The sequence below is a fragment of the Xenopus laevis genome, chromosome 8L (assembly GCF_017654675.1).
Source record: "Xenopus laevis strain J_2021 chromosome 8L, Xenopus_laevis_v10.1, whole genome shotgun sequence".
Taxonomy (NCBI): domain Eukaryota; kingdom Metazoa; phylum Chordata; class Amphibia; order Anura; family Pipidae; genus Xenopus; species Xenopus laevis.
In genome coordinates, this window is record NC_054385.1 from 123,829,803 (window position 1) to 123,856,641 (window position 26,839).

The 26,839-nt window shown below is 33.4% G+C and overlaps 1 long non-coding RNA gene across 3 annotated transcripts; it reads left to right on the forward strand.

The window, feature by feature from the left end:
* The first annotated feature begins 14,051 nt into the window (after positions 1-14,051).
* LOC108699394 lies at positions 14,052-25,800 on the forward strand. 3 transcript variants are annotated; one of them, XR_001932769.2, is made up of 3 exons: positions 14,052-14,724; positions 16,234-16,264; positions 22,434-25,800. It is a non-coding gene; the product is annotated as an uncharacterized LOC108699394 (long non-coding RNA). The 3 variants fall into 3 exon arrangements; XR_005963577.1 differs by lacking the exons at positions 14,052-14,724; positions 16,234-16,264 and adding an exon at positions 20,491-21,965; XR_005963578.1 differs by lacking the exons at positions 14,052-14,724; positions 16,234-16,264 and adding an exon at positions 20,491-21,960.
* The last annotated feature ends 1,039 nt before the right edge of the window (positions 25,801-26,839 follow it).

Here is a 26,839-nt window from a genome sequence, read left to right on the forward strand (position 1 = left end):
TTGAACTAAATCTCCACTGGATGGAGCAAAGCTCTGTTCAGCCAGAATTTAGATTGACAGTCTGCATTGCAATTAAAACTGATTTAAAATTTTCTATACATTTAGGAATGTTGGCTGAAGAGTGTATTGAAGAAGAAGTGCTAAATAATGTAAAAAATTGTAAAAAAAAAAATTGTACAGGTATGGGACCTGTTATCCAGAATGCTCGGGACCTGGGGTTTTCCAGATAAGGGATGTTTCCCTAATTTGGATCTTCATATCATTATTTATTATTACAGAGACAAAGGAAATCATTATTAAAATGTAAATTATCTGATTAAAATGGAGTCTATGGGAGATGGCCTTCCTGTAATTTGGAGCTTTCTGGATAATGGGTTTCCAGATTACAGATCCCATACCTGTACTAACATTAGATCAGAGCAATTAGTATTAATGTAATTGTGTTCATAATTTTTGTCTAAAACAGACATGTATGCATGAAAGTATCGAGATACAAATATTATGAATAAAATATAAAATGCTTGCGACTTTTATGTAGATTTCGAAAATATTGATTAATGGTGGTAAGCTATTTGAATGAATTCAATTTAAAACTAATTTGATCACATTTATTGATCATTTTTGGTAATTTTTTTTTGTAATTTTATTTTAAAATATTTTTTTCAAAAACTGGAGCATTGTCCGTCCAATATGAACACTTCGGTTATTTTTTGTACTTTATTTTTGAATTTAAATATTTTGTCATCTTTCATTTTCAAATAATGGTTTATTGTTATCCACCATTAAAACTTTGTTTATTTTATAAAATAGTTTTATATTCAAACATTTTTCTTCTTCGTTCATTTCGAAATAATAGATCATTGCCTTTCTACTATGAAACATTTTCAAGTAATGGTTCATTATCCATCCACTATGAAAACTTTGGTTATATTCTTGTACTTTTGTTAATTAAAATATATTTTCCTTTTTCATTTTCAAATAATGGTTAATTATTCATCCACTGTGTTATTTTTTGCATTTTGTTTTACATATGAATTTTTTTCCCTCTTTCATTTTCAAATAATGGACCGTTGCCCATCCACTATGAAGACTTTGGTTATTTTTTTTGTCATTTATTTTTGAATTTCATTTTTTTCCCTCTTTCATTTTCAAACAATGGACCGTTGCCCATCCACTATAAACACGTGATATTCATTTTTTATTATTTGTGGTTTTTGAGTTATTGAGAATTTAATTTTTTTCCCTCTTTCATTTTCAAATAATGGTCCGTTGCCCATCCACTATGAAGACTTTGGTTATTTTTTTTGTCATTTATTTTTGAATTTCATTTTTTTCCCTCTTTCATTTTCAAACAATGGACCGTTGCCCATCCACTATAAACACGTGATATTCATTTTTTATTATTTGTGGTTTTTGAGTTATTGAGAATTTAATTTTTTTCCCTCTTTCATTTTCAAATAATGGTCCGTTGCCCATCCACTATGAAGACTTTGGTTATTTTTTTGTCATTTATTTTTGAATTTAATTTTTTTCCCTCTTTCATTTTCAAACAATGGACCGTTGCCCATCCACTATAAACACTTTGGTTATTTTTTTGTCATTTATTTTTAAATTTAATTATTTTCCCTCTTTCATTTTCAAACAATGGACCGTTGCCCATCCACTATAAACACGTGATATTCATTTTTTATTATTTGTGGTTTTTGAGTTATTGAGAATTTAATTTTTTTCCCTCTTTCATTTTCAAATAATGGACCATTACCCATCGACTATGAACACTTTGGTTATTTTTTAGTCATTTATTTTTTAATTCAATTTTTTTTCCCTCTTTCATTTTTTTTCCCTCTTTCATTTTCAAATAATGGTCCATTGCCCATCCACTATAAAAACTTTGGTTATTTTTTGTCATTTATTTTTTAATTTTATTTTTTTTCCCTCTTTCATTTTTAAATAATGGACCATTGCCCATCCACTATTAAGATTGTGGTTATTTTTTTATCATTTATTTTTGAATTTCATTTTTTTCCCTCTTTCATTTTCAAATAATGGCTCATTGCCCATTGACCATGAAGACTTTGGTTATTTTTTTGTCATTTCTATTTTAATTACATTTTTTTTTCTCTCTTTCATTTTCAAATAATGGACCATTGCCCATCCACTATGAACACTTCGGTTATTTTTTTCGTCATGTATTTTTGAATTTTGTTTCTCTCCCTCTTTCATTTTCAAATAATGGATCATTGTCTATCTACTATAATTGGAGGATGAATAAAGTAATCCTATCAACAGACATCTGCTTGTATTGTTCCCAAGAAGTAAAATAAACAGCACCCTTTCCTTCTAATATCCTTACTCCTTTTTACCTTTTAGAGAAGAAGAAAATGTCCAAAAAGTGAGTCAACTTCCTTTCTTTTTCTTTCTTTTTTTTCTAATTTTTTTCTTTCTTTTTTCTTTAAAAAAAAAAATGTAAATAATACTTAACTTTACTATTTGACCAACCGATTTTTTTATACCTAAGTCCTGCTCCCCTTTCATTATCCTTTATTCAGGGCTGTGTAAGTCAAACGGGTGTTCGTATTTCTATGTAGAAGCCCAGAGGTCACCGGATTGAGAGCAAGGTCACGCAGCTGAAAGGGAATTCTCACATTGTCCTGTGGCCTTAGTCGATGACTCTTTTAAGAAACCTGATAAAATAATAAGGTACCGCCTTCCCTATAGTCCCACAGGGAATGGAGTGAAGAGACTTTTTTTTCCCCTAAAGACAGAGATTAACAAGTCTTTTAAACATACGTACATGGCCGGAGAAGAATAGAAGACTGGTAGACAAATAACTGCAGTTTATTAGAGAAAGTGATTATTTTAAATGTTTGTTTGACAAGCAGTAAAGAAGGGAAACACTTGTACAAATTTGTACTTCCCATTTCAGAACAATAGGGCACGTAATCAATTGGATTTCTGGAGAAAAGAAAAGTGACTCCAAAATAACGGAAATTACACAAGGTTAAGAAAAAAAAAACAAAAAACAATTAGGACAAAATGAAAATAGATTTAATAGAAAAACATGATTTGTTTTTTAGGAACTGGATATTTCCTTTAATTTGTTATTTCATACAAATGATAAAGCTTCACGATTTTATAATGAGCATCTAAGGTGGGAAACAAATGGCGTCATTGGGATTATTTTTAAAATCAACTTTAACTTGGATTATAGAGGATCTTTGATCTAACTAGGATACTGAGGGTCTTATTTACAAATATACCTGTAAAACCTCACCAACTGTGAGAGCAATGGGAAGAGCACCCCCCAATTTTATTTTATTAGTATTACTAATTGGTGACTATGGATTTCCTACGTTACCAGCTGATCCCTGATCCTACTGTTGACAAAATGTATATCTTGAAATGCAAAAAATGTACTAAAGGAGTTTTAGTTTAGACTAAAATATTTTACCATCTTCAAACAGCAAAGCTGAATTATGTGCAAAACGTCAATATATCTAACTACTTACCCCAATTCCACAAAGTTGCAGAGGTTAAAACAGAAACCTTTTTTTAACACTAATTGGGATCATTAATAATACCAGGTTTACAATTAATTGGGATCAGTATTAAGCGCGTGCATTTATTTAGGGAACAATTAACCTCTATTGTCATTTACAAGGATATTAGAAGTCACTGATGGGTTCTGTGACCATATAAAGACACAAGGCTGCAGGCTGAGTTATACAGGGAATTCTGAGTATCACTCATGTATTATAAGGGATAATGTACCCCCCTACTGTAAATGATAAGGATATTAGAAGTCACTGAGGGGTTGTTCTGTGACCATATAAAGGCACAAGGCTGCAGGCTGAGTTATACAGGGAACTCTGAGTATCACTCATGTATTATAAGGGATAATGTACCCCCTACTGTAAATGATAAGGATATTAGAAGTCACTGAGGGGTTGTTCTGTGACCATATAAAGGCACAAGGCTGCAGGCTGAGTTATACAGGGAACTCTGAGTATCACTCATGTATTATAAGGGATAATGTACCCCCTACTGTAAATGATAAGGATATTAGAAGTCACTGAGGGATTGTTCTGGGACCATATAAAGTCACAAGGCTGCAGGTTGAGTGATACAGGGAATTCTGAGTATCACTCATTTATTATAAGGGATAATGTACCCCCTACTGTAAATGATAAGGATATTTAAAGTCACTGAGGGGTTCTGTGACCATATAAAGTCACAAGGCTGCAGGTTGAGTGATACAGGGAATTCTGAGTATCACTCATTTATTATAAGGGATAATGTACCCCCTACTGTAAATGATAAGGATATTTAAAGTCACTGAGGGGTTCTGTGACCATATAAAGTCACAAGGCTGCAGGTTGAGTGATACAGGGAATTCTGAGTATCACTCATTTATTATAAGGGATAATGTACCCCCCTACTGTAAATGATAAGGATATTAGAAGTCATTGAGGAGTCATTTGTCAACTTTAAGACACATGGTTGAACACTGAGTTACACAGGCCATGGAACTCTTAAATTTGAAAATGCACAGGCTGGACTTCTACCATGTGATTTAACCAATGAGCTTGTGGTTCTGTTTATTGGATCATGCAATGTTGTCATCCCTGTTTAGCAGAATTCCCCCTCAACCTAAGATTGTCCTTAATACATCTACACAAAAACATGTATGTAGAGGTGGCACAGCTCTTGATTGAGATTGTTGGGTTTTGTTCTAAACTTGCCTTACTCTTGGTGACGACCAAATATCTAAACCTGATACACTGTACTCCCCTTTATACATGTTCATATACAAAAGAGACTAACTGGAACTTTATCCATGTTTATTGATTAACCATGTAATTTATCAAGCAGCAACAAGGTCTAGCACTCTCCCATCCCATCACATTACCTTCATATGTGTTCCCTTTGTCATTGAGTAGTTTTAATATAATACCAAAAAGAACACTAGGGGGCCATTTATTAAACCTCAAAGTTATCTGTTTGAGGATTTTAAGGGGAAAAGTCAAATTTGTTTGTAGAAAAAGAAAACTCAAATGTTTAGGGATTTATTATACCCCAAAGCTGCTGTAAATCTGAATCTGAAAATACTCCATCTCAAACGTGTCGAGGTCATGTAGACGTCAATGGCAGATGTCCCTGAAGTGGTTTCTAGACATCGTGATTAGTGATGGGCGAATTTATTCGGCAGGTGCGAATTCGCAGCGAATTCCTACGATTCACCGCCGGTGAATAAATACGCAAAACTGCAGCGAAAATTCGGCGGCGCATTTTTGGCAGCGAATTTGTGCCGGCATCAAAAAACAGACACCAGTGTCAAAAACGAGACGCTAGCGCCGTTTCGCTGGAAATTCTCAAATTTTTCAAATAAGTCAAGTTTTCAAAGCGCCAAAAGTACAATACTAATTGACACTTGATTTTGTCACAATGTTTTGTCGCTCTGATTTTTTTTGGAGAAAAATTATTGATCAATTTGCGGAAGGGTATTTGGTCGACTTTGTTTTCATAAAAAAAACTGAGTTTAATTAGAGTTTTAGTAAGAAACCCCCAAAGTGTTTTTATATTAAAAAGACAATCTTCAACCAATCTGGGAGGTGATCCTGTTTGAAAGAGTTTATTCAAGGGTGGGAAGGAGCCCATCAAAGGCCGAAAGCACTTTCTCCTCAAGCAAGGGTCCCTAAAGGGAAAATAAATCCCTAGATTGGTCCATATGTTTTTCTAACTGAAAGAAAATGATTGAGACAAACCACATTTGCCTTTTTTATGGTAAAGTAAGGACGGTATGCTATTTTCTAAGGGTGCAGTTAATTACGTGATGAGTTATCTTTAAGCACATGGGACAATCTTCTGAACAAGTCTGTGAGTCACAAATCTGATAATGGGTGATTAACCTATTGATTGTGGGAAATTAAACACATTTTCACCCGTTAAGCAGTTGTTAATCCAAACTACTTGTGCTTTGTTCATTCATCAGGTTGGGTTTCCACCTGCACAAGCAATGACGGCAGGCAGTTTTGAAGATTCTCAGGCTATTAATGGAAGCCCTCAGGCCAAAAGACTTGATAATCGCAATCAAGGGAAAAATAACAAATAGACTGATTGAAAAATCTTTTTAAAAAGTCAATGGCTTTAATACTTACTCTATTAGCAGCGATGCGCCTTTGATAACGTGCTGAAGTAATGAGAATATCAGGTCCGCTGGGTTGCTACCATTGTACCCATCAAATAATGAATTGTACTTTTCGAGATTGAATAGAAAAATCGAATTCAAATTTTCCACGTGGATTTGTAGTATGTACATATGTAGTTACATGAAAATGTAAACCCTTTTTTTATTTAGTGAACCAGTGGTGTCAACCTTTAGACTTGTGTTGTGTTTCACCAAGAGATTTTTAAAGTCTCTAGCCTGCCAAAGGTGCTATTACTTTCTTGGTTTTATGGTTCTGTTCTATGATGACTATGCAAAGAACTAAAACTCCAAGGGGGTTATTTACTAAACCATGATTTTTTTATGGTTGGGTTTTTTGGGCTTGTCTCGATCAATTTTATCCATTATTTATCCGACCAGACTTTTTCAAGTTAATTTATTGATAAATAAGATAAAATCCTTAGGGATGCACCAAATCCAGGATTCGGTTCGGGATTCGGCCTTTTTCAGCAGGATTCGAATTCGGACTAATCGAATCCAAATCCTTAGGGGCAGAGAGGGAAATCGCGTGACTTTTTGTCACAAAACAAGGAAGTAAAAACTGTTTTCCCCTTCTCACCCCTTATTTGCATATGCAAATTAGGATTCGGTTCAGTATTCGGCCGAATCCAAAATAGTGGATTCGGTGCATCCCTAAAAATCATGGATGGGAGTTTAGTCGAGCTTGGATTAATAAAAATATGAGATACATTGGAGTTTTAGTTAATAACCCCCCAATGTTACACAAAATTCTTTAAAGAAAAAAAGAAATGTTATGGATGTTACACGTCTTTTTTCTCCTTTATTATAAATGTCACTCAAAGTCAGCAGTTGCCAACAATAATGTCGTAACTTATGAGATCATTTAATAATGAAAGGTGCCATGTTCTTTGTAAATGCATACATTTTAAAAAAAAATGAAATGTCAAAATAAATGTAGCATTTGAAAAAGAAAACCTTTTATGATTCCCTGTAAATGCAGTTCCCATGGCTGTTCTCTGTTCCCAAGAGCCTAAAAAGTACATGTTTTAGTGGATAATCAGAGAGCAGCCCAGGTGGATCAGCAAGTGGATGGGAAGCCTGACAGATCTGATTGTGTTACTGACTAATCCACTTCTGCTACAGGGTGGAAATCTCTAAATATCTCCAGTTAGCGGGGCAAGAGGACAAGGAAAACTGCCCTGTGCTGACAATAGAACACTGATGAAGGATAAGCCTTTATATTATTACGGATAACGTTCAGTACTTACTTTAGTGCTGCTGAAAAATGTCATATCAAAAACCAATGAAGTTGAATAAATGTATACAAAAAATAAAACACATTTTTATATAAATGTCCCACAATCGAACATGTTTAGAGTATACATGAACTATGGTTGATCATTTTTTCTTCAAGGGGTGTCGTGTAAAGTATGTTCTATTCCAAACCATAAAAGAGGCTAAAATAGCATGTTTATTCATTTATTTTGTGTGTCTCTCTAAAAAACATAAATACAACATAAATTATTAAAACTTTTACTACATTAAATAACATCCAGACTTCAATTTTGAAAAAAGGAACAGTTAATTCTCAAATAACTAGTGGTATTGCAACAAAATAATTTCATATTCCTTCTCGTGTTTTTAAAGGCTCTTTCTATACACCTCACGTTCTTCTTGAATCATCTTGATATTGATTGGCATTTTAGACATTACAAAAAAATTTATGAAATCTGTTTTGGTAGATCAGCGCTTCTCTATAGTTAGAAATGTAAAATGTTTCTATGCAAAGAAATTATTTATTTTTGTTAGGGTTATCTCTTAAAAAAAAAGAACCTCAAAAGAACTAATTCTGTGTTTTTACACCAGATACACAGAATTCTTACAGCATCAATAAATCGGGACATAAATGTGGACATCAAAACCAGAAGAGATATATATTTATTGTTCATAGAAATTTAAGATGTTTTTCATTTAAAAAAAATGTAATAAAATCATCTCCAATTTATAAAAGTGTCTAATTTTATCATTAAAACATAATATGCAGGATTACGCACCAGATCCAGAATTACCAAAGGCAACTTTGAGGTTCTAAAATTCTGTACAAAAAACAACAAAACTCAGTTCCATTAGGTCAGCATAATAAATAAAACAGATAAACTCAATTTAAAAAATAAATTAAGAAAAAGTATAATTCAAGTAAAATAATAGGTTGTTCCATGAATATTTCCTTTTATTGAAAAACATATAACCGATTAATTTCTACAGCGCCTTTCATGAAAAAAGGAGCATTACTTCAAATTTAATATATATATATACTTTTTTAGTACAGTTGATGAAAAAACTTAAATACCTGATTAAAATGCATTATTTTTTCTAACCATATTGCAATTAGTATGAACAAAGTCAAGAAATCATGATCTGGATTATTTCCAAATCCTCTAAAAATTCAAGTTATATTTAAAGTTTACATTAATTTATAAATGTCAAGAGAATATAAAATTTCTCTTTAGACCATATCAGTTTAAATTTCCCTTACAATCACCCTTGCTTCTCAGGTGTTAAATTTGTAAGTATTCATATCAGATTGTATTTATCTAAATACCTGCAGAATATTGTTTTTTGGATAATTCCATTTATAAAATCCACAGCTTTGTCAGCATTTTTAAGTGAAGGTCTGAATACACATGCAGTGTGGCACACAAAGGGTCTGTTAGATGATATGCTGTGTCGATGCCTTAATCTATTTGTAATTAACGTTTTAAAAAGGCCATATTTAAAACCTATTCAAAATGATTTGCCCAAGTTTTTAAATATGTGTAAAGCAAAACTTTTTCATGGTCATTATAACAAACATCTAGTGAAAAGTTTTTCCATGATCTTTCTAATCTAAGTCTTTTGTATCTAAATAATGATACATCTTAAATCCTTAACCCATTATTTGGTAAGAAGGAATAAAACTAGGCATGAGTAATGTCTGATGAATTTCTATTTTTTTCAAAATCTTCAATGTACTAAAACAAATTAATTAAATTCTGATTATTATGTATTTTCTCCAGTATAAGTAAATCATTTTTAACGCATTTTGTTTATAGGTGATTTTACAGCCTCTATTCACTTGTGCTACATACAGTGTAAAACAATTATATTTTTATGCTACAATTGGTGATATTTCATAAATAATAATACATCATTTAATACATATATCTAAAGTTTTAATGTCGATAACATCAGCTATGTCTCATCTGCTATTTTTTTCAGATTTAATTTTTTTCCTATAAAAGTTCTTTTTCATCTCTATTTACAAAATAAAGCAAATGTTTGGGTTAAAGTTGCTATGTATTTAAGCTCATTGATAACACATTCAGTTACGTGTACAAATTGAACAAAGAGCAGAGCATTCCCTTGAATTTTCAAGAACAAGGTAGCTAGGAAGAATGGTTTCATTTAACTTAAGTGTCTGCCTAAAAACTGTTTTGCATACCCACTATAATGGTCAAAATATCATTTTGTAACAAAAAATACAATATAGTCCTGTTACTATACATAGAGCTTTTTTACACCATACACATTTTTTTTAATTTTTTGCTAAATACATGCTAAATGTAAAGGGAAAATCACAAAGATAAAGAAATAACAGCATTTTCTAATAAAACAGAACAATTTTTTTTACACTTTCTTTGATAGACTACTATAAATACCTTGAATTGTTTTTTCTGAACAACCAACTGGTATTATATAATTAAAATAATAAATACAACCAATGGAGCATACACAGCAAGAACCATTATTAACCATTATTCTTCCTGTTGATTGGCTTAGTTGTTCTTCATCATTCATATGATTTTTTTCATATGCCCTATAGACAAGCATTTTGCTAAATTTATATACAGATATTGAACACTTCACATACACCAAACCCCCCAGTCCAAAAATATATGAATCTAGAAATGTGACGTCACGTAAAAGCTCCATCCTTTTATTGATATACATTAAATGTAATTCAAATAGTTAAGCCCTCCATCAATGTGCTAGAATTTTTAAGATTCAATGATAAAATGTGACATTTTTTCAAATGCTTTTGTATTTTACTTATCCTTTTACTTTTAATATTATACATGGCTCCTTCACAACCTTTTCCTTGAGTTGTTTGACCAGTCTATAAATAACAAAGAAAATTATAAAATACCTTTACTTTACGTTAAAATTAAGATCATTTAAAAAAAATAATAATTTAAAAAATGTAAAACAAATCTACTTTACAATTTTCTAGAAAAATAAAAAAAATTGATAAAAATTAAAAAAACTTTTCAAACTACATAATTTTTTAAAACTCTTAATCGATTATTTTCTTTTTAAAAGATTTTAAAAGTAGCCTAGCTGATTATCAAATCTGAATCTCTGTTGATTCAGAACTCAGTCTGCATGCATAGTAATGCTTTAATGGAATGTCAATACAAGAAGGGAGTTTTTTTGTTTTTTTACTGAATCTGTTTAAAAAGCCTTAAATGTCATTGTCACAATTAGTCATTTTGGGCTGTGATTGAATATGACTTGATGGCGATAAACGTGCATCCCTTGATTATTTCAATTTTCTAATTCATATATAAAATTCCGTGGACATCCTTCATGACATCATACCCCCAAATTGTCCTGACAGACAACTGAAAAGTCCTCTTTTCACATTTAATCCCTATTTTATTTATTTGAACTATTGACATATTCAGTCATTTCCATTATAATAGCTTGATCAAAAATCCCAAATAAAGAATTGAATTCCAATAGCATAGCTTTAAGATTTGCAAATAGGAATTGCATTGCATTTAACGTCTAAATGACAGCATTTTTTTAAATTGAAAAAAAAAATGTAATTCTAATCGCTCTGCAATTAGCATAAATATTTAAAAAAAGCCATCTAGATTGTATTTGGTGTTTTTGCAAAAAAAATATTGTGGCTCTTTCTTGTTTTTTGAAATTATATAGACTTCATCATTATTCTGTGGTATAGAACTATAAAAAAATTCCACTAAAATTCCATTAACCATATTCCTAAAAAGAATGATTGCTAAACAAACAAGTCCCTTTATTAGATTCCACTATTTATGCCCAGTTTTGAATTTATCTTAAAATCCTGAAAAAAGAAAATGTTCAGATTGAGACACTAATCTTTATGAGTGTAAGGCAATTTTTAATTTTACATTTGGCTAAAACAGAATATATTTAAGATAGTAAAATCTCAGTATAAACATTTTTCGGCAGTATAAGATAATAGTAAATTTTTGTTGACTAAAACACCATGTTACAAAGTGTGGACATTTTTTTTTTCCATTAGATAAAATATAGAATTATTCTGTAATCTGAAACCGATATGAAAATATAAAAAAAAATAATTATAATAATAATTTTATAGTTCATATAACTGATACTTTCCAGAATGATTTGTCACATGAGTCTAATGTAAATATTGGTATTATATTAACATACATACACTCAGATACATACACATATATAAGTCTACATTTAACTAGAATGCCTTCAAATGGTCTGGAGTGCTTAGTGTAATAAATAATTTTTCAGCCTCAATTTTGCCAAAAATATTTAGCATTTTTCAATTTCTACTGTGAAAAAAAAAATATATATTGATGGCGGCAGAATACATGGAAAAGCCATAGCAGCTTTGCCAAAAAAAATAGTGCATAAGAACATCATGTTCGGTACAAGATTTGTGATTTGCATATATGGTAATGAGTTAATAATTAACATTTAAACATGCATTGCAACGGGATTCCACAAATGAAAATGGTGGAAAAATATTTTTCAAGATTTTTTTTCCCCTTGTGTTAATTCCTTAATGCAGCAGGTCAGGCTGCTCATTCCACATCTGCATATCATCTTTTTTAAATATAATACGTATACTTTACGTATGGACTACGTGGAGTATCCCTTTGTAGTGTTTGTATCCTTACGCCATGCCAGTCTCCTCTCTTTTCTTTCAAAGTGCTTCACTTCCCTCTTCAGAGAAATCCCAGTTTCTTGGTGATCTTTTCCCTTCGGATGATAGAAAAATAGGAGCATAGAGCAGTTTGGAGCTGAGCTGAGAATACAACGCCTATCATTTTGTAAAGTGCATCCCTTTGGGAAAGGTAAGGTTGCAGAATAACCCTTATTTGTTAATTCAGCCATAGCAGAGCTGTTGAATTCACCAACATTGGAAACCAGTGGCAAAGAAGAACAAGCATGGAGCTTTGCAAAAAGCAGTGAGGACACTTAGGAGATTTTCCTCTGTGCCATATAAACAGCACCAGAGATGCATCATTGTAAATAAAAATATTGGTATTGGCTGAAGTTTAAAGTTAAGAGATTTGTATGTATGAATTTAGAGAAAAATTGCTAATTCCACCAATTGCATCTTAATAAAAATATGTTCTTTTTTTGGGGGGGAAAGAAAGCAATCAAGAGGTGTTTTTAATTATAATTATCCCCCTTTTAGCTTCCTTTCTGCTAATGAGCATTTTTTAAAGGGGGGGGGAGGATGGAGGCATCACGTGGTATTAGAGAGGGCGTGCTAAATTCAGCTCCCAGGGAGTACTAACAATATGAAAAGATTGTCTGAACAAAAGCCATGGTGACCAGAGGCTCAGTTTATCCAAGCTGGTGAGAAACTAATATTAATTCATATTTGTGCATGTGTGTGTGTCATTGTGTGTGTGTTGGTTTACTACACATAGCTAAACAAAAAGGAGGGGTCCTTAGAAAAAAGGAGGGAGCTTAAAAGAATGGGAGGGGGTAACACAATGCAGAATTTATCTGAAAAGGTTCTTTTTTTTCAATTCAGTTAAAAGTACAAAAATTCATATCAGTCGTAATGTATTTTAGAATGAAATCATTGAATTTCACAAAGGCTACTAGTGTTAAAAAAAAATATTGTTTGCAAAATAATATATTACTGGTAGTAAATGTTAGACTTACCTATCTGTTATCGTCCAGCTTGGAAAATCCATATGGGAAAAAAAAAGCTTTCTGTTATTCTAATGAACAGGATCATTTTTTATATCTCTCTGCTGCAAAATAATATGTGTTTAAAAAATCTAAATATATTGTCAGTTTATCTATATATTATTTATCTCCTTTTATTTGGGGAGGGGTGGCAATCCAGAGACAGAGTAGAGGCGATACGTGCTCCTGTTTGGCAGAAGCTGTTGTTTTGGAGGCGTAAGTATGAGAATTGTTTTTTTAAGTAAATGGAGAGACCATGCAAATTGTCCTGGCTAATTATGCCAGTGTGGAAGTCTGGGTACTTGAAATGCATTAAAACACACACACATACGCATAGGGGTTTATTCATTGGAACAAAACAAGAGTTGGAATTGAAGGCTGGTCTCTGGGAGAGAACAGTGTGTCTGCAAAGGCCCTTTTGACAATGAACTTGAGACATCTCATTAACATGCAGGAGATGGCCTGTCAAGTTCAGGACGTACTGAGTTCCCATGCAAAAAGACAGAAAAGTGAATTCATTGTGCATTTTCTACGGACCATTAGACTGGCTTCCAAAGAGAGCCTCAAAATCAGCCCTGGAAACCAGACTTCAAAAAATGCAGAATTGGACATATGAAGTAGGCAATTTTCACTCTCCCCATAGGAAATGAATAACTGTGCTAAACACATATTTTAAATGGCAAATACATGCTAAATTAAAACAAAAAAAAATAAAATTTAATATCTAGAGGCCCAGTGTTTTTGTCCGACCTAGCCCAATTGTCTGTTTTTCTAAACACAGCAGTAAGATATGTGCTTTGTAATACCAATGGATATCTTTGACATATTCCTTTTAATTGTAAAGGAGGAAAGCCCATTGCATACAGTTTTAGTTAAATGTTGAGTTAAAATGGATGAATATATTTTAATTTACTTGAGTATTTGTTTAATTCATTATAAGATGAGAAGTTTTTTCATATACTGAAAAATAACGAGTTCATTAAAAAAAAAAATCATGAGTGCACAGAGTGAAGCGAGAGGAGGAGAAGGAAAAGGAGGGGTGTCTTCAAGACATCCCATACCTCATTCAACAACACGGCCACTCCTCCATTCTCAACCCTGTCCCAATCAACAATTTCTTAGGTGCCAACTCAAAGGAATTCAAGGAGGAGCCAGAGGATAAAGCAGTATTTATGTGAAAAGATCCTGTGATGATTGTGTTCACTCATTTTTTTGTAATCAGGTTTGGGTGGAGAGGCTCTTGAAAAAAAACATTAAGCATTGTGGGTCTTGGTGCTGGTGCTTTGGTTCTGGGAACATCGTTATCTTTCAGCGCAAAAGCTTGACTTTTGGTTCTTCAGGCTGAATGCGTCTGCAAAAAGAAAGGAGAAAAAGGAAGAATCACGAGTTGCAGCCTAAGAAAAATTCTGAATGGACAGTACCATGTTACGTCATTAAGAGATGCAACCAACAGCCACAAGAGGGTAGGATGCAGGGGAAGCGACTCATTTCCTTATCATCCGCAAGAATGCTGCATCCTTCGGATAAAAACCCTGCACTTTATGGTGAGTTGGAGCTATTTTTAATTCTCTGTTAGCCTTTAATACTTTAGCACATGACAAACCTACATTTATACATCAGGTCAAATGATATGTTCTAGGTACTGGTATTTTCTAAGGATTAAATGAGGGATTTAATCTTCCAAGGATTCTGGCTAGTGTGAACTGACAAAGCAAAAAAAAATATATATTTTTTTTAAATTCTGAACAATTAGATAAATTCTAACATTAATAACATGGTCCTTTTTTGAAGGGTAGAGATTTAGAGCCTTCTGTTGCTTTGTAGACAGAAATAATAGCTAAGTTACCAATCACAGGATCTTTTTGACAAGTACGTTCTTACAAGCTAGTACTTATCGTCTTAATTTAAGGGGATTTGGACATGAAGGAAGCACACAAAACTCGGCTTGTGTGTGTGTGAAAATGGGCCTGCTATTATGTATAAAGAAAAGGCCTACAAGCCCTTCGGATAAAGGTTTCACATTTTATCTGCTGCCAAAGAATATCACAGCTCTATTTCTTAACAAAAATGGTGACTCTTTTTAAGACATTCAAACGCAGAACTATATTAAGCATCTTTAAAAAAAAAAATGAAGCAACACACACCCAAACACAGACGTTAATGTGGAAAAATTAAATAAATCAAATAAAAATACTCTTAGATGGCAAAAGATTTTTCTTTTTTTTTTTAAAAATGTAAATATTTGCTAAAATTACAAAAAATAAAAGCAGTCTAAATAAAGTTTTATATTTTAAAAAATACAGATTTAAAAATTTTATTTTAGAATTGTATTGTTATCTAAAGAAAATTGATGATTTTAAAATATTTCTAAAAGCTGTACAAGATTATTTTACTATTTTGGAGTACGAATACAAATAAATTGTGTGGGTGTGTACAGATAAATAAGCAAATACAAATATCAAGAATTCTTAATTTAGGCCTTGAACAGGTGCTGTCACCATACATCATGATAGAAAAGCATTTAGTTAAAATGGATTTCGGTGTAAAATGGAAAATACAAGTATGTTTTATTTCTGGGAAAAGAAGATACACTTTTTCTTTTGTTTTTCCCTAAAAAAATCAATCCTACAGAGGTCGAAAAATTTATAATATTACGTTAAGTAACCCCAGGAACTGTATTATAGGAGCATCTTTAAAATTGTAATGGATTAAAAACATTTTTAATTTGTACAAGCCATGTCATGGATGGTAGAATTTTTTTTTTTTTTGGGGTTCTTCTGGAAATATTTACCAATAGGCCCTTTTTTCTGATGAGGATGATAAAGAGTGATTGTTTAGCTTAATATAAGGTTGATAATATAGCAAATAAATTTGCAGACTTTCGTCTTTATACAGAGACTTGTTGTTCCTGATATTAGAGGCTGAAATGGTAAAATAGGATGTCATGGTGTTATTATTTATAGACCAGGTTATCCATACTAACCAGTACTACATACTACTAAAAGAAAAGCAAAGAAATATTCAACAAGCATATTTCCTATCCATTTTTTCAGAGTCTTGAGTGTGGAGTTTCAGATGCATAAGGTATGGTCACTCAATTTTCTATTTTTTGCACACACTATATTAATAATGAAATATATATATATATTAATTCTATGTCTGTAGTGGTGAGATGTAAATGTTGCATAAGGTCAAATTCTATGTAGCGTAGTCTATATTAGAATACGTCTAAAAAGAAGACCTCGATACTATGGGAAACGTAAACAAGAGGGAAGAAGAATTAGCAAAGAGAAAGAAGTGTTGGAGAAACAAAATTATAAAGCCTGCAACTGAGACTAAGGGCAAGAGAAGTATTGAACAAAAATCAAAAGGGACCTTCAGAATGTGTTGTTTCTAATTGAAGGTTCAACAATAAACCCCTATCATGTATATACACAGGTAGCAGCAATATGTGGCATGAAGGCGATGGGGCATAAGATACACGTGGAAGACACATGTGATAAATTGTCCCTGTGGAGTGTAAGTGAGCCTTAAAATAGGGTGCCATTTTGTTAGTGTTATCCTACAATGATATGCATCTAAATATCAAAACACACTTGTATATATATATATATATATATATATATATATATATATATATATATATATATACGGAGAAATTTCACAATTAACTCAAAAATATATGTATATATAATTGAGTGTGCAAATATAGGTTTATTGGCCACATCTATTGGCACAGATGAATATACATAGTGGGGGGTGCCAAGACAGACAATACATAAGCAGGCAGTGTATAGTTTGGCTCTTGTTTAATATGTTCATACTTAATCAGACCTCAGCTGTGTAACATTTGCAAGATAATTGGACTATAGTCTATTTTATTGGGTGTTTATACAGCATCTGCCCTTCTCTATTTGTACTGTTAGCTAATAAAGTGGGAGAGGAAGAAGTGCTAAATATAATCATAGGAATAGAATATAATAATCATGGGAATAGAATATAATAATCATGGGAATAGAATATAATAATCATGGGAATAGAATAGAGCAGAGTAGAGTAGAATTCTGCTTGTCAAAGTGGATGAATTCAATTTTTTCTAGATACATTAGAACTTCAATATAAATCAAAGGAATGTTTGAACATATAGGTCAACTACTTCAACTAGGACCTAATATTTAATAGAATTCCTTTTATAGTGAGCTTTTATGAAATACTTTTTTTAAGTGTAAGGGGATGTTCTACAAAATATTGATCCCAACACTATTTGGTTTAAGCACAATCGAGGAGGAACTGTCAACCTTTCCAGAGGCCTTCAAAAGAGGAGCAAATTGAACCAGGCTCTGCTTTTGTTCCTACACCCCCATGTTTGCAGCTGTGCCACACTCCCCAGCATTCTTATACAGCACTCACACAATAATCTCATTTCATACACTCTCCATTGACACCAACACAAAAGCAGGCTTGCTGTGTTCTGCAGTTCTGTTTGATATTGGTGGTGGAGATGCTGTTGGAGGCTGAAGAGGAAGGCTTGCAAGCTTCATTTTTGCTATTTCTGAAACATACTTTTCTAGTAGGAACACAGAATAAAATTAGGCAGAAAAATAGTTACCCAACAGAAGAATTTTTTTGTGAAAAAGTTTTTTATTCATTTTTTTAAATAGATTTAATCTAATTTCTTTTTAAAAAATATTTGAATTGTGGGGGGAGGAATCGATATTCTTTGCAAGTGAATTTCCAGGGCATCATAACAGAACAGAGCACTATACTTATAGAGACACCCTATAATCTAACCCCAAGAGAATATAATTTCATATGTTACATATCCCACTACTAGACACTACTACTAGACTACCACTACTACCAGCCGAGTTAAGACAACTTTAATTTAAAACGCCTAGAAAAAATATCACTCTGGGTATATCAAGTGTATTGGTGGGATAGTGGATTGAGATAAATCCTGTTATTATATCTTAACGCCCATTAAACATGACTATTATTACAGAGAGGGGGAGGGGTACTGGCTTTAGAATTTGACATAAAAGGATTAAGAGACTTTGTCCTTGCTTCACAATCTGTAGTCAGGTACAAAATAAGATCAATAAAACCAAATCTGAGCCTTGCAAGGCATTATATACTTGAGGTCAGAATGCCTTCGAGTAAATAACAGGTCTGTAGACATTTTTTTCATCCAAAACCAAAACTAAACTCAAGATAAATGAAGCATACAAAATGCATTGTATCTAACATTCATTATAATAAATAGATCTCTAATTTTAAAACAAAACATTTTTTAATTTGAAATAATTGCTAAAAATGCAAATTCTGTTTTATTAATATATTATTTAATAACAGCTGCCAATAGACAATCTATCCCTATAACCTTCTTGTCTTGGTCCCAAATAACTTAGAATGAATGTTGGATGCCTTAGTCGAAGAGGTCTAATCTACCTGGCCCAAGGCCTCAAGAAGATGAAATAGAAGTCACCCAAAAATCCTATTATATGAGACTGCTTATCAATAGCAATAGAATTAGGCAGGATAACAGTTTTTGCTGCTCTTATTATGCCATAGGTACCAGTATTTGATTGCACGTTCTTCTGGAGAGTGATTTCCATGAATGGAATAGTCTTTGTTGCATAACACAAGCCTTGCAAATATTTAATAGGCCAAAAAAAAAACAAGTTGTCTTTAGGATTTGTATTTTCTTCATATAACAATGGAGGACAAAGCATCCTGGCAATAAAATCTTTGGCTCCACCTTCAGAGGGATTGCAGGGCCAAAAAAAAACACTGGATGCAGATCCAAACTCCTGGTCCTTTTCGAGACTATTATTGTATTATGTGGAATTTCTTAAAGTACAAATAGAATTATACACCCTATTATCTTTCTATGTCAAGGAGACATTCATCTTGAAATTAACTTTAAATGTGATGAAGACATTGATATTTAAATCTGCAATCTCATCTATTTTTATTTTGAAGTTAGATTTAGTTTTTATTTGTATTATTTTATAATGTTTCTTTCTTCTTCTATAACTATTCAAACCATTGCCTGGTTGCTAGGTTAGTTGGACCTTAGGAATGCCAAAACCAGGATTCCCTCTAGAAAATAGGCTAATCCCAGAATTTTTTGCTAGTTTCTGATTTGGTTTAGAATGAGTGGAAAAGTAAATTTTTACTGTTAGGTGATTTAAATCTCAAATTAGGATCTTCTGAAGGACTGGTGATGGGCCAGATCCAAAAACAGTAAATTCTGTTCACCCTTAAGTGAACTGCTCCTTTTATAAAATTACCTTTTAAGAGATTAGGATTAGGATAGCATTATATAACCTTAAAGTTGAAATTCATAGGAAAGTCTCAGATAATGTATCAGATAAAACACAAAAAATTAATTATGACGGGCAATATTTGTCTCTCTTCTGGGAGTGCAACACATTTGACTTCAGACTTTAAATATCTGCGCTTATGGAAATACACAAGTGACACATATTCCAGGTATTCTGCTCTTTTTTATAACTCAGACCCATTCATTTATAAGTAGCCCCTATATATTGTAGTGGTGCACAGTATGTACATATATTAACAGCCAATCATGCATAATGCAGTTTGGTGTGGATGGGCGGAATGAACCCTTTGATCAGAAATAATTAATAACATAGAATATTTTATTGGTGGTCTCCAGATCACATTGCATAAAATTCAGCTAATTGCGCCTCTTTTGAAAAAAATCCATATACTAATGATATGCAAATGGTAATACATCTTTATATAGAATAATACATTTATTCGCATAATAGCCTACATCAGTCATTTTAAATGGGATAGAAATGCCAAAGACAATTCATCGGACGTGCCACAGCAGTCAGTAACAATCTACAGATGGCAGAAGCATGCACGAGTATGCAGCAGTTATTGGCAGTCAGGGATGCTGGGAGATGTAATTCAACAAAGTCTGATAAGCCATATTTTTTCGTCACTAGGGTATCAATACCACAATACCGTGGTTGTGTGCTGACGACAAGATGATGCAAAACATTAGACTTATGCACATAAAACACAAATGCTGGGACAGGCACGTGGGAGGCTGGTTGATGTAATAGCTCTAAACACAAACAATGCTATTCTGAAGGGGTTCTGTTGAACCGCTTATAGATATATAGGTATAGTCTCCCCTTGCCCTGCTCTGAATTACCCATGACTGGCAGTGCAGATAGCACTAACATATATGATTTACCAACATTATTCTTCCAAAATGTTCCTCCTCCTTGTCTGTATTTATCCGCCGCAGTGGGAGGTGCCATATTGTTTCCCTTTAGACGGTACAGCATAAAGCTTATTGTGTCAGCAGAACAATTGTTCTCTAGACAGACCAGTATGATGGTGTATGTCAATATTTCAAAGAATTACATTTTGACACTATTATTTTAGCTCCCTCTGCCTTCACCAGGGTCCCTAAAAATGACCAGTGAATGCTGCTTGTGGAAGTTAATGAGCACAAGACAATCTGAGGATACCCAAATGTGTCCTCAACCAACAGCATTGGTCAGGAATCGTCCCTCTTGGTCAGGGAGGGATAAGTTCTGTTCTCTTCAAATCAGGCTGCTAAAACATTCCTCTAGGCACCATACATGGACAGACCATCAGCATGTCTGAAAAGGCTTGGAAAATAATGTTTCAGCATTTTACAAAACACCATCACATTGGCTATTTATACATTGTATTTCTAAACCTCAATCGGCCACCAAGAATGGCTGGCAAAATTTGTTAGAATTGGAAAACCATAGCAACATAGGTGGCCAGATGAACTCAACCCAAAATGTAAGAATAATGCTGCATCTAAAATTTTCCATATTATTTTTGGCCTTTCTTACATAATACAATTATATCAGCAGAGAGTTTAGCCCAAATATTTTCCATTCTTCCAAAATTCTGGTTGATGGTTGTGAGAAATTCTTGAACTTGATGAGACACGTCTTCAAAATAGATTTCCCCCATGAAGTTCATGCTGGGAATTTTATTTTTCATCATTATTTTATGGGTCCCGTGTGAATTGTGTCTAACGAAGACTGCCTTTGGCACAACGTAATGAAGAAACCCCCTCTACTTCAAAAGGGCTCACTTTTGCATTCTGAGATAATTAATATGATGGTTTACATATACAAACTACAATGTTGCACTGGTGAAGGGTGAATATTAAGGATAAATGTTGTAACTTCACTAAGGATGGAGCAGTGTGCCTTTATAAAGATGGAGACGTTGGCTGGAGATGATTTGGAATGCGATAGCTGCAAAAATATGAAAATGCCCATGCCATAGGCTATTAAGGAAGAAGACACAATAAAATGTATGCTGTCCAAGGGCCAGCTTTTTCCTCCTCACTAAATCATCCCCCCATTGATGAAATTTAATATCGGGCAGCTAGCAGCCAATCAGAGATGCTGACATCACAAGTCTTACTGACCAATCCGATGGAGAGAAAGGAGGGGTGTGTGAAAGAATGAATGGATGTGCAGTGGTTTAGCAGACTCTACAGCAGGAGATGCATCAATACAGCAACATCGCAAGGCAGAACCTTTGTGGCAAGATAGGAGCGAGCAAGTTTCAAAAGGACTGCTGTGCTTTGGGATACATGCTAAACCCACACACAGGATTCTGGGAATCGGTGGTTCTTGAAACCCCCAATAAACAAGACAAGCAGGCAAAGCCTTATTTTTATTTATTTTTACCTTTGTTGTTTAATTGTCTAAATATTGAAGCCATCGAGGAAAAAATGAATGCAGGTCAGGTAAATATTACAACATTATAACATACATATATATTTATATATATATTATACAAGTATTATAGCATTACCCACTACAAACTCACAGTATACATGTTTATGAGCGCTAACCCCAAAGGGTTTCACGTATGGGCTCATACGTTTGTATTGTTTGAATAAAAAACCCTAAAAGTTTGTTTTTGTAAAGTGTAATTGACGGTTCTTAGTTACGTTTAACTATGAATGCCAGCAAAATCTCGGATTTTTTTTTTAACAGACATTTATTTTAACGAAAATGTTCTAGTTTCTAACACTCTTTATGGTTTATTTATAACCCCTCTTTCTTATATTAGGAAACACTCATGTTGAACTGTTTAATGTACATATTTGTGAGAAATTGTGACGCCTTTCTTTGATATCGTAGACCAGATTTGTTTTCAAAGAATGTGAAAAACGGAATATAAGATGGTAATGCTTGTATTTTTTAATTAGAATTCATGCGGCGTGCAGGAGACCGAAGACCGAAGACTCAACGTAGCTGAAAATGGTGGCGGTGGTGGGATGAGCAGGGGTTGGTTGTTATCTTTGGTTATCTAGCTGTATGAGTGTTGTCAATCCTTCATAAAGCTAGATAACCGAAAGTAAAAATAACCCCATTACACTCCTTGGCATTGGCAGCGGTCTTTGTGCCCACGGCAACATAAAAGAACATGGCTGCCAAAAAAACAAGACTAAAGAATTTAAGAAAAAACAAGAGACAAAGAACACGAAAAAATATCTCACTTTGCTCCCTGAATTAAATCTGGAGGTAGGATTTTTTTATCATCAGTCTTCTATGAGGTTTTATGAATTTCCTGCTATGTTCTGTGGACTCTCTCAAGACATCCCTGCCATGTTTGGTCTTTGACTTGGTTTAAATAGTCAAACATAAAAGGCAACTTTCCAACACAGACTTAATAAATATGGATGTGACTCTTTTGACAATTGGATTACGTGTCTAAGCTCTCAACGTACTGAACCAGATCATTGACTGGTAGCTTCCTTTTGGCTAACATAGTCATCTGATTGGATCATATTCCTGTGACACCTTATTAGCAATATCTTTTATGTCTACAGCTATGATTTTGGGCAGAAGACAAACGCACATTCGCGAGGGATGTATTTTTTTAAAAAAAAAAAAAGTTTTTGTACTATTTAAATTTTAAAATGTTTTCGTTTTATTAAAATTAGATATTTTTCCACCGATTCTTGTGGGTGTTTTTAAAATATGGTTTTAAAAGATTTAATTTGCAGAAATTTTGTCTGCTATTTTTAAGACATTAATAATGGTGATAGCAACGTAACAAGGATTAAAGGTGCAGCCTCTGAAATAACCCAGTCTAACATGAAATCCCATTTATAGAGTGAACCGATTTCTTTGTAAAGCCAAGCACACCATATTTTTTCCAGAATGTTTGAAGACACTGGGCTGCAGATGTAGATTTGTTTAAGCCTGCGTGCATGTTTTGTTCGACACATCTCTCGTAGGCGCTTTGAGCTATTTCAGACAGAGGGAACTGTGCTTCTCTCTCCTGTGCGATTTAGCTTGTGTAATTGACTTGTTTTACACTAGAATGAGTTTGTAAGAAAACTTTTTTTTTTCCCAAATTTCACTCCATGGAAGAAACATTTGACCAGAAGTCACTGCCTGCTGAGAAGGATTGAGTTTTAATCCCATGCCCAAGTGAAAGGATTATGCATTTAGCAAATGCCATAAAATAGAAAAAGATCTGTTTAAGGGAAGGGGGGGGGGGAACTATACATGGAGAAAAGTAATTTAACTCTATACAAGCAAAGGAGTTAAAAAATATTGATGTGAAGGAAAAGAGTATTTGGGAGATTTCACATCATACCAGGAACCTTTAGACTGAAGAATTGTCTTCATGTTTGTTTGTAAATGAATTGGATCTATAAAAATATAGAATATTTAATGATGCCTAAGGTTGTTTTCAATTAAATGGCAAAGTCTGTCTAGAGGGAAGCTTTTTAGGCGTTTAAGATGATAACAATCGAATGTTCGGCCTCCTGAAAGAAGATTTTAAGCATGGGATCTTCTAAAGTGGCAGTTTGATGGAAAACACAACCCTAAAGGGTGCTGGATAATTTGAACATAAGAGATTCATGTCTCAGAGCTGGCAGCCCAGAGGTTATGTGGGCAAGGGGAGCAAGCTTAGAAGTTACTGATATAATTGGAGACTTCTTTTTAAAGCTTACATGAAAAGAGGACACGCATTTAATCAATATGGAGTTAAACACTAAATTCAACCAATTAAAGCGTGAGCACTCTTTTTCAAATGCAATTGCTTAACTTGCAGTCCATCTCATTAAATTCAGTATGGTCTAGTGCAGGGGTGTCCTTCTCCCACCATGTTGTAGTTACGCATGAAACATGTTAGAATGTTTTCTAGACATTCCAGTGACCTGAAAAGGGACTGGTTAAACTATTACTGTTATCTGTTATATTTATTAAGCAGCAATATATATTTATGTTTAATCTTCTTCATAGGGACACGTTGTTTATGTTATTTGAGGTCCACCAAACATTTATACATACCTTGACTTCAATTTCATTCAAGATTATACATTTGAAAACTATCAAGAATTCTCCAATCCATTAGCTGGTTTTGAACTTGAAGAGGGAACATTGTAAGCTGGCTAGCAGCTGTCTGATAGGCGTTGTTATTTACTTGCAATTGGATTGCTAGCGATTAAGCATTCTTAATATAAAATTATGGGAAACATTTAAAAAGAAGGAAGAAATAGGGCAATTTCGGGGATCATAAAAGTAATTCTGAAGTTATTACAACAGAGGAGTTAATTACAGAGTGAAAAAAGTGGCTTATTTCAATAGATACAACCTCTTTATTATGAAAACTGCCATATTTAGACAAATCTGTTGGAGAATAAAAATTATAAAATATCTTATCTAACCACTTAGTGGTGGGACTAATATCATCAGACTCCACTACATGGTGTTTAGAACCCAAGGTGACATGTGGCCATCTCTACTGTTGAGCCACGCTATTGTTTCTGTTTCAAGGCTCCTGTAAACTGTCAGTCTTTATCATTATTTTGTCATGGACTCCACCATAGCATTGTACTTGTTTATGGCCCATAACCATTCAGGGTGCTGTAAGGCTTTACATTTTGAATAACCCTGGAGTTGACCTTTCTTAAATGAAATGGTTTGTAGAATCCCAAATACACTCTATTATCTTTAAAGTCTTTAAAAGCCGTTGTGGTTTATTTATTTCATGTTCCTGTGCTTTGAACTTCTCTGAAGGGTCAACAAAATCCAAGCCAGAACTTTTAAATGGTTTTTAGTTGTAGGTCAAATCCAGGTACCCACAACTTTTATAAACAAATACTTATATGGGGGTTTTAAATTTAAAAAAAAAATGGAAAGAATAATACAAAAAATTAAAAAAATTGTGTTATGCTGATAACTTGTACATAAATAATGAGGTTCGTCTTAGCATGTCTAGCATTTTAATATGAGCGTATTTATAGAACATTTTCTTCCATTTTATATCAAGTTTTGCATTGTTTTTCTATGCTAACGTTATTAATTTTAATTTTATATAATTCTATGTTTTCTTGTTTTTCATGCCGTGCACAATTTTAAAAATCTTAAACAATTCATATTTTCCATTGTACTCTATGTTATCACGTGTAAAATTGCTGTTTTCATCACATTCATTTAAAGGCTGTTTTTCTAGAATGTTCTGTACAACCGTTTGTCCGGCCTTGGACGGTAGAAATAATTAATCTGAATTTGACTGACTCTAAACTTAATAAATCTTGAGTTTGTTTCCCTAAATCTGTTGTGCGATGTCTTTAATGAGCCAATTCTTTCTAAACCAACATATTTTTTATTGGGAATATCTGAAACAGGAGCTTCATGCTGGGACCCTAAACTCAGAAAGCTTCTCTTGTATAATATACTAACTAACATAGGCCGAGGAAAGGAAATGCTTTCCCTAGTCTATATACTGAGCAATGATAGGAAAGTCATTATTATGCATGTTCACCCAGAGATGTTTATGGTGGAGCAACTTGCCCAAGGCATTGTACATTGTGGTGCATCTCCAGTAGCAGCAGTAGAAGAGTGGGGCAGTTGCAGGTATTAAAAGGCAAGATGGTGGCATTCAAAAAGGATGGCAACAGTAGCAAAAGACGAGGACAGTGATACTATCTATCAGTGTTGCTCCACCTATGGCTCTTTAGCTGTGGTTGACGTATATTGACCAGATGGCTCCTAAAGGCCAGAGGTCCTACTTCATCTTTGTCTTTTTTTTTTTTGCCCAGATCCCGCATCATATCAATGTAATTGTTAACTCAGATGTTTAGTATATTCATTTTATTCATGCCTTTTTCAGTTCAATTGGCTATCCTAACTCTTTGACTCATGATCCTACCAGTCAAAAAATAGGTTGAGGTGGAATGCCGGATTTGACCACAGACCACCTTTTTAATGCATGGATCTTCCCATTGAGGACTCCTATCTTGATTTTAGACGTGCATAATGGGTAATACATTATATAAAGATATTAACTGACAATGTATTGAATCCAATGACAAAAGTGCTTGTATACTGCATGGAATCCCTAATGCAATTTTATCAATACCTTAATTGTCACAAGCTGCATACTTTAAAGGTCCATTTTTATTATCTAATTGGTGCTTATTATAAAACAAAGTGTAAAAGAATTGGCCTGGTTGCAGTTAGAATGGAGGCTACAATTATTGTCATGTTCTAATGCACAGCAACATGTGTATGCTCAGTGTACCAATGATTCATCATACATTACATTCTGAACGGTATTAACATTGTTTACATTTTAATCTCTGCACTTATC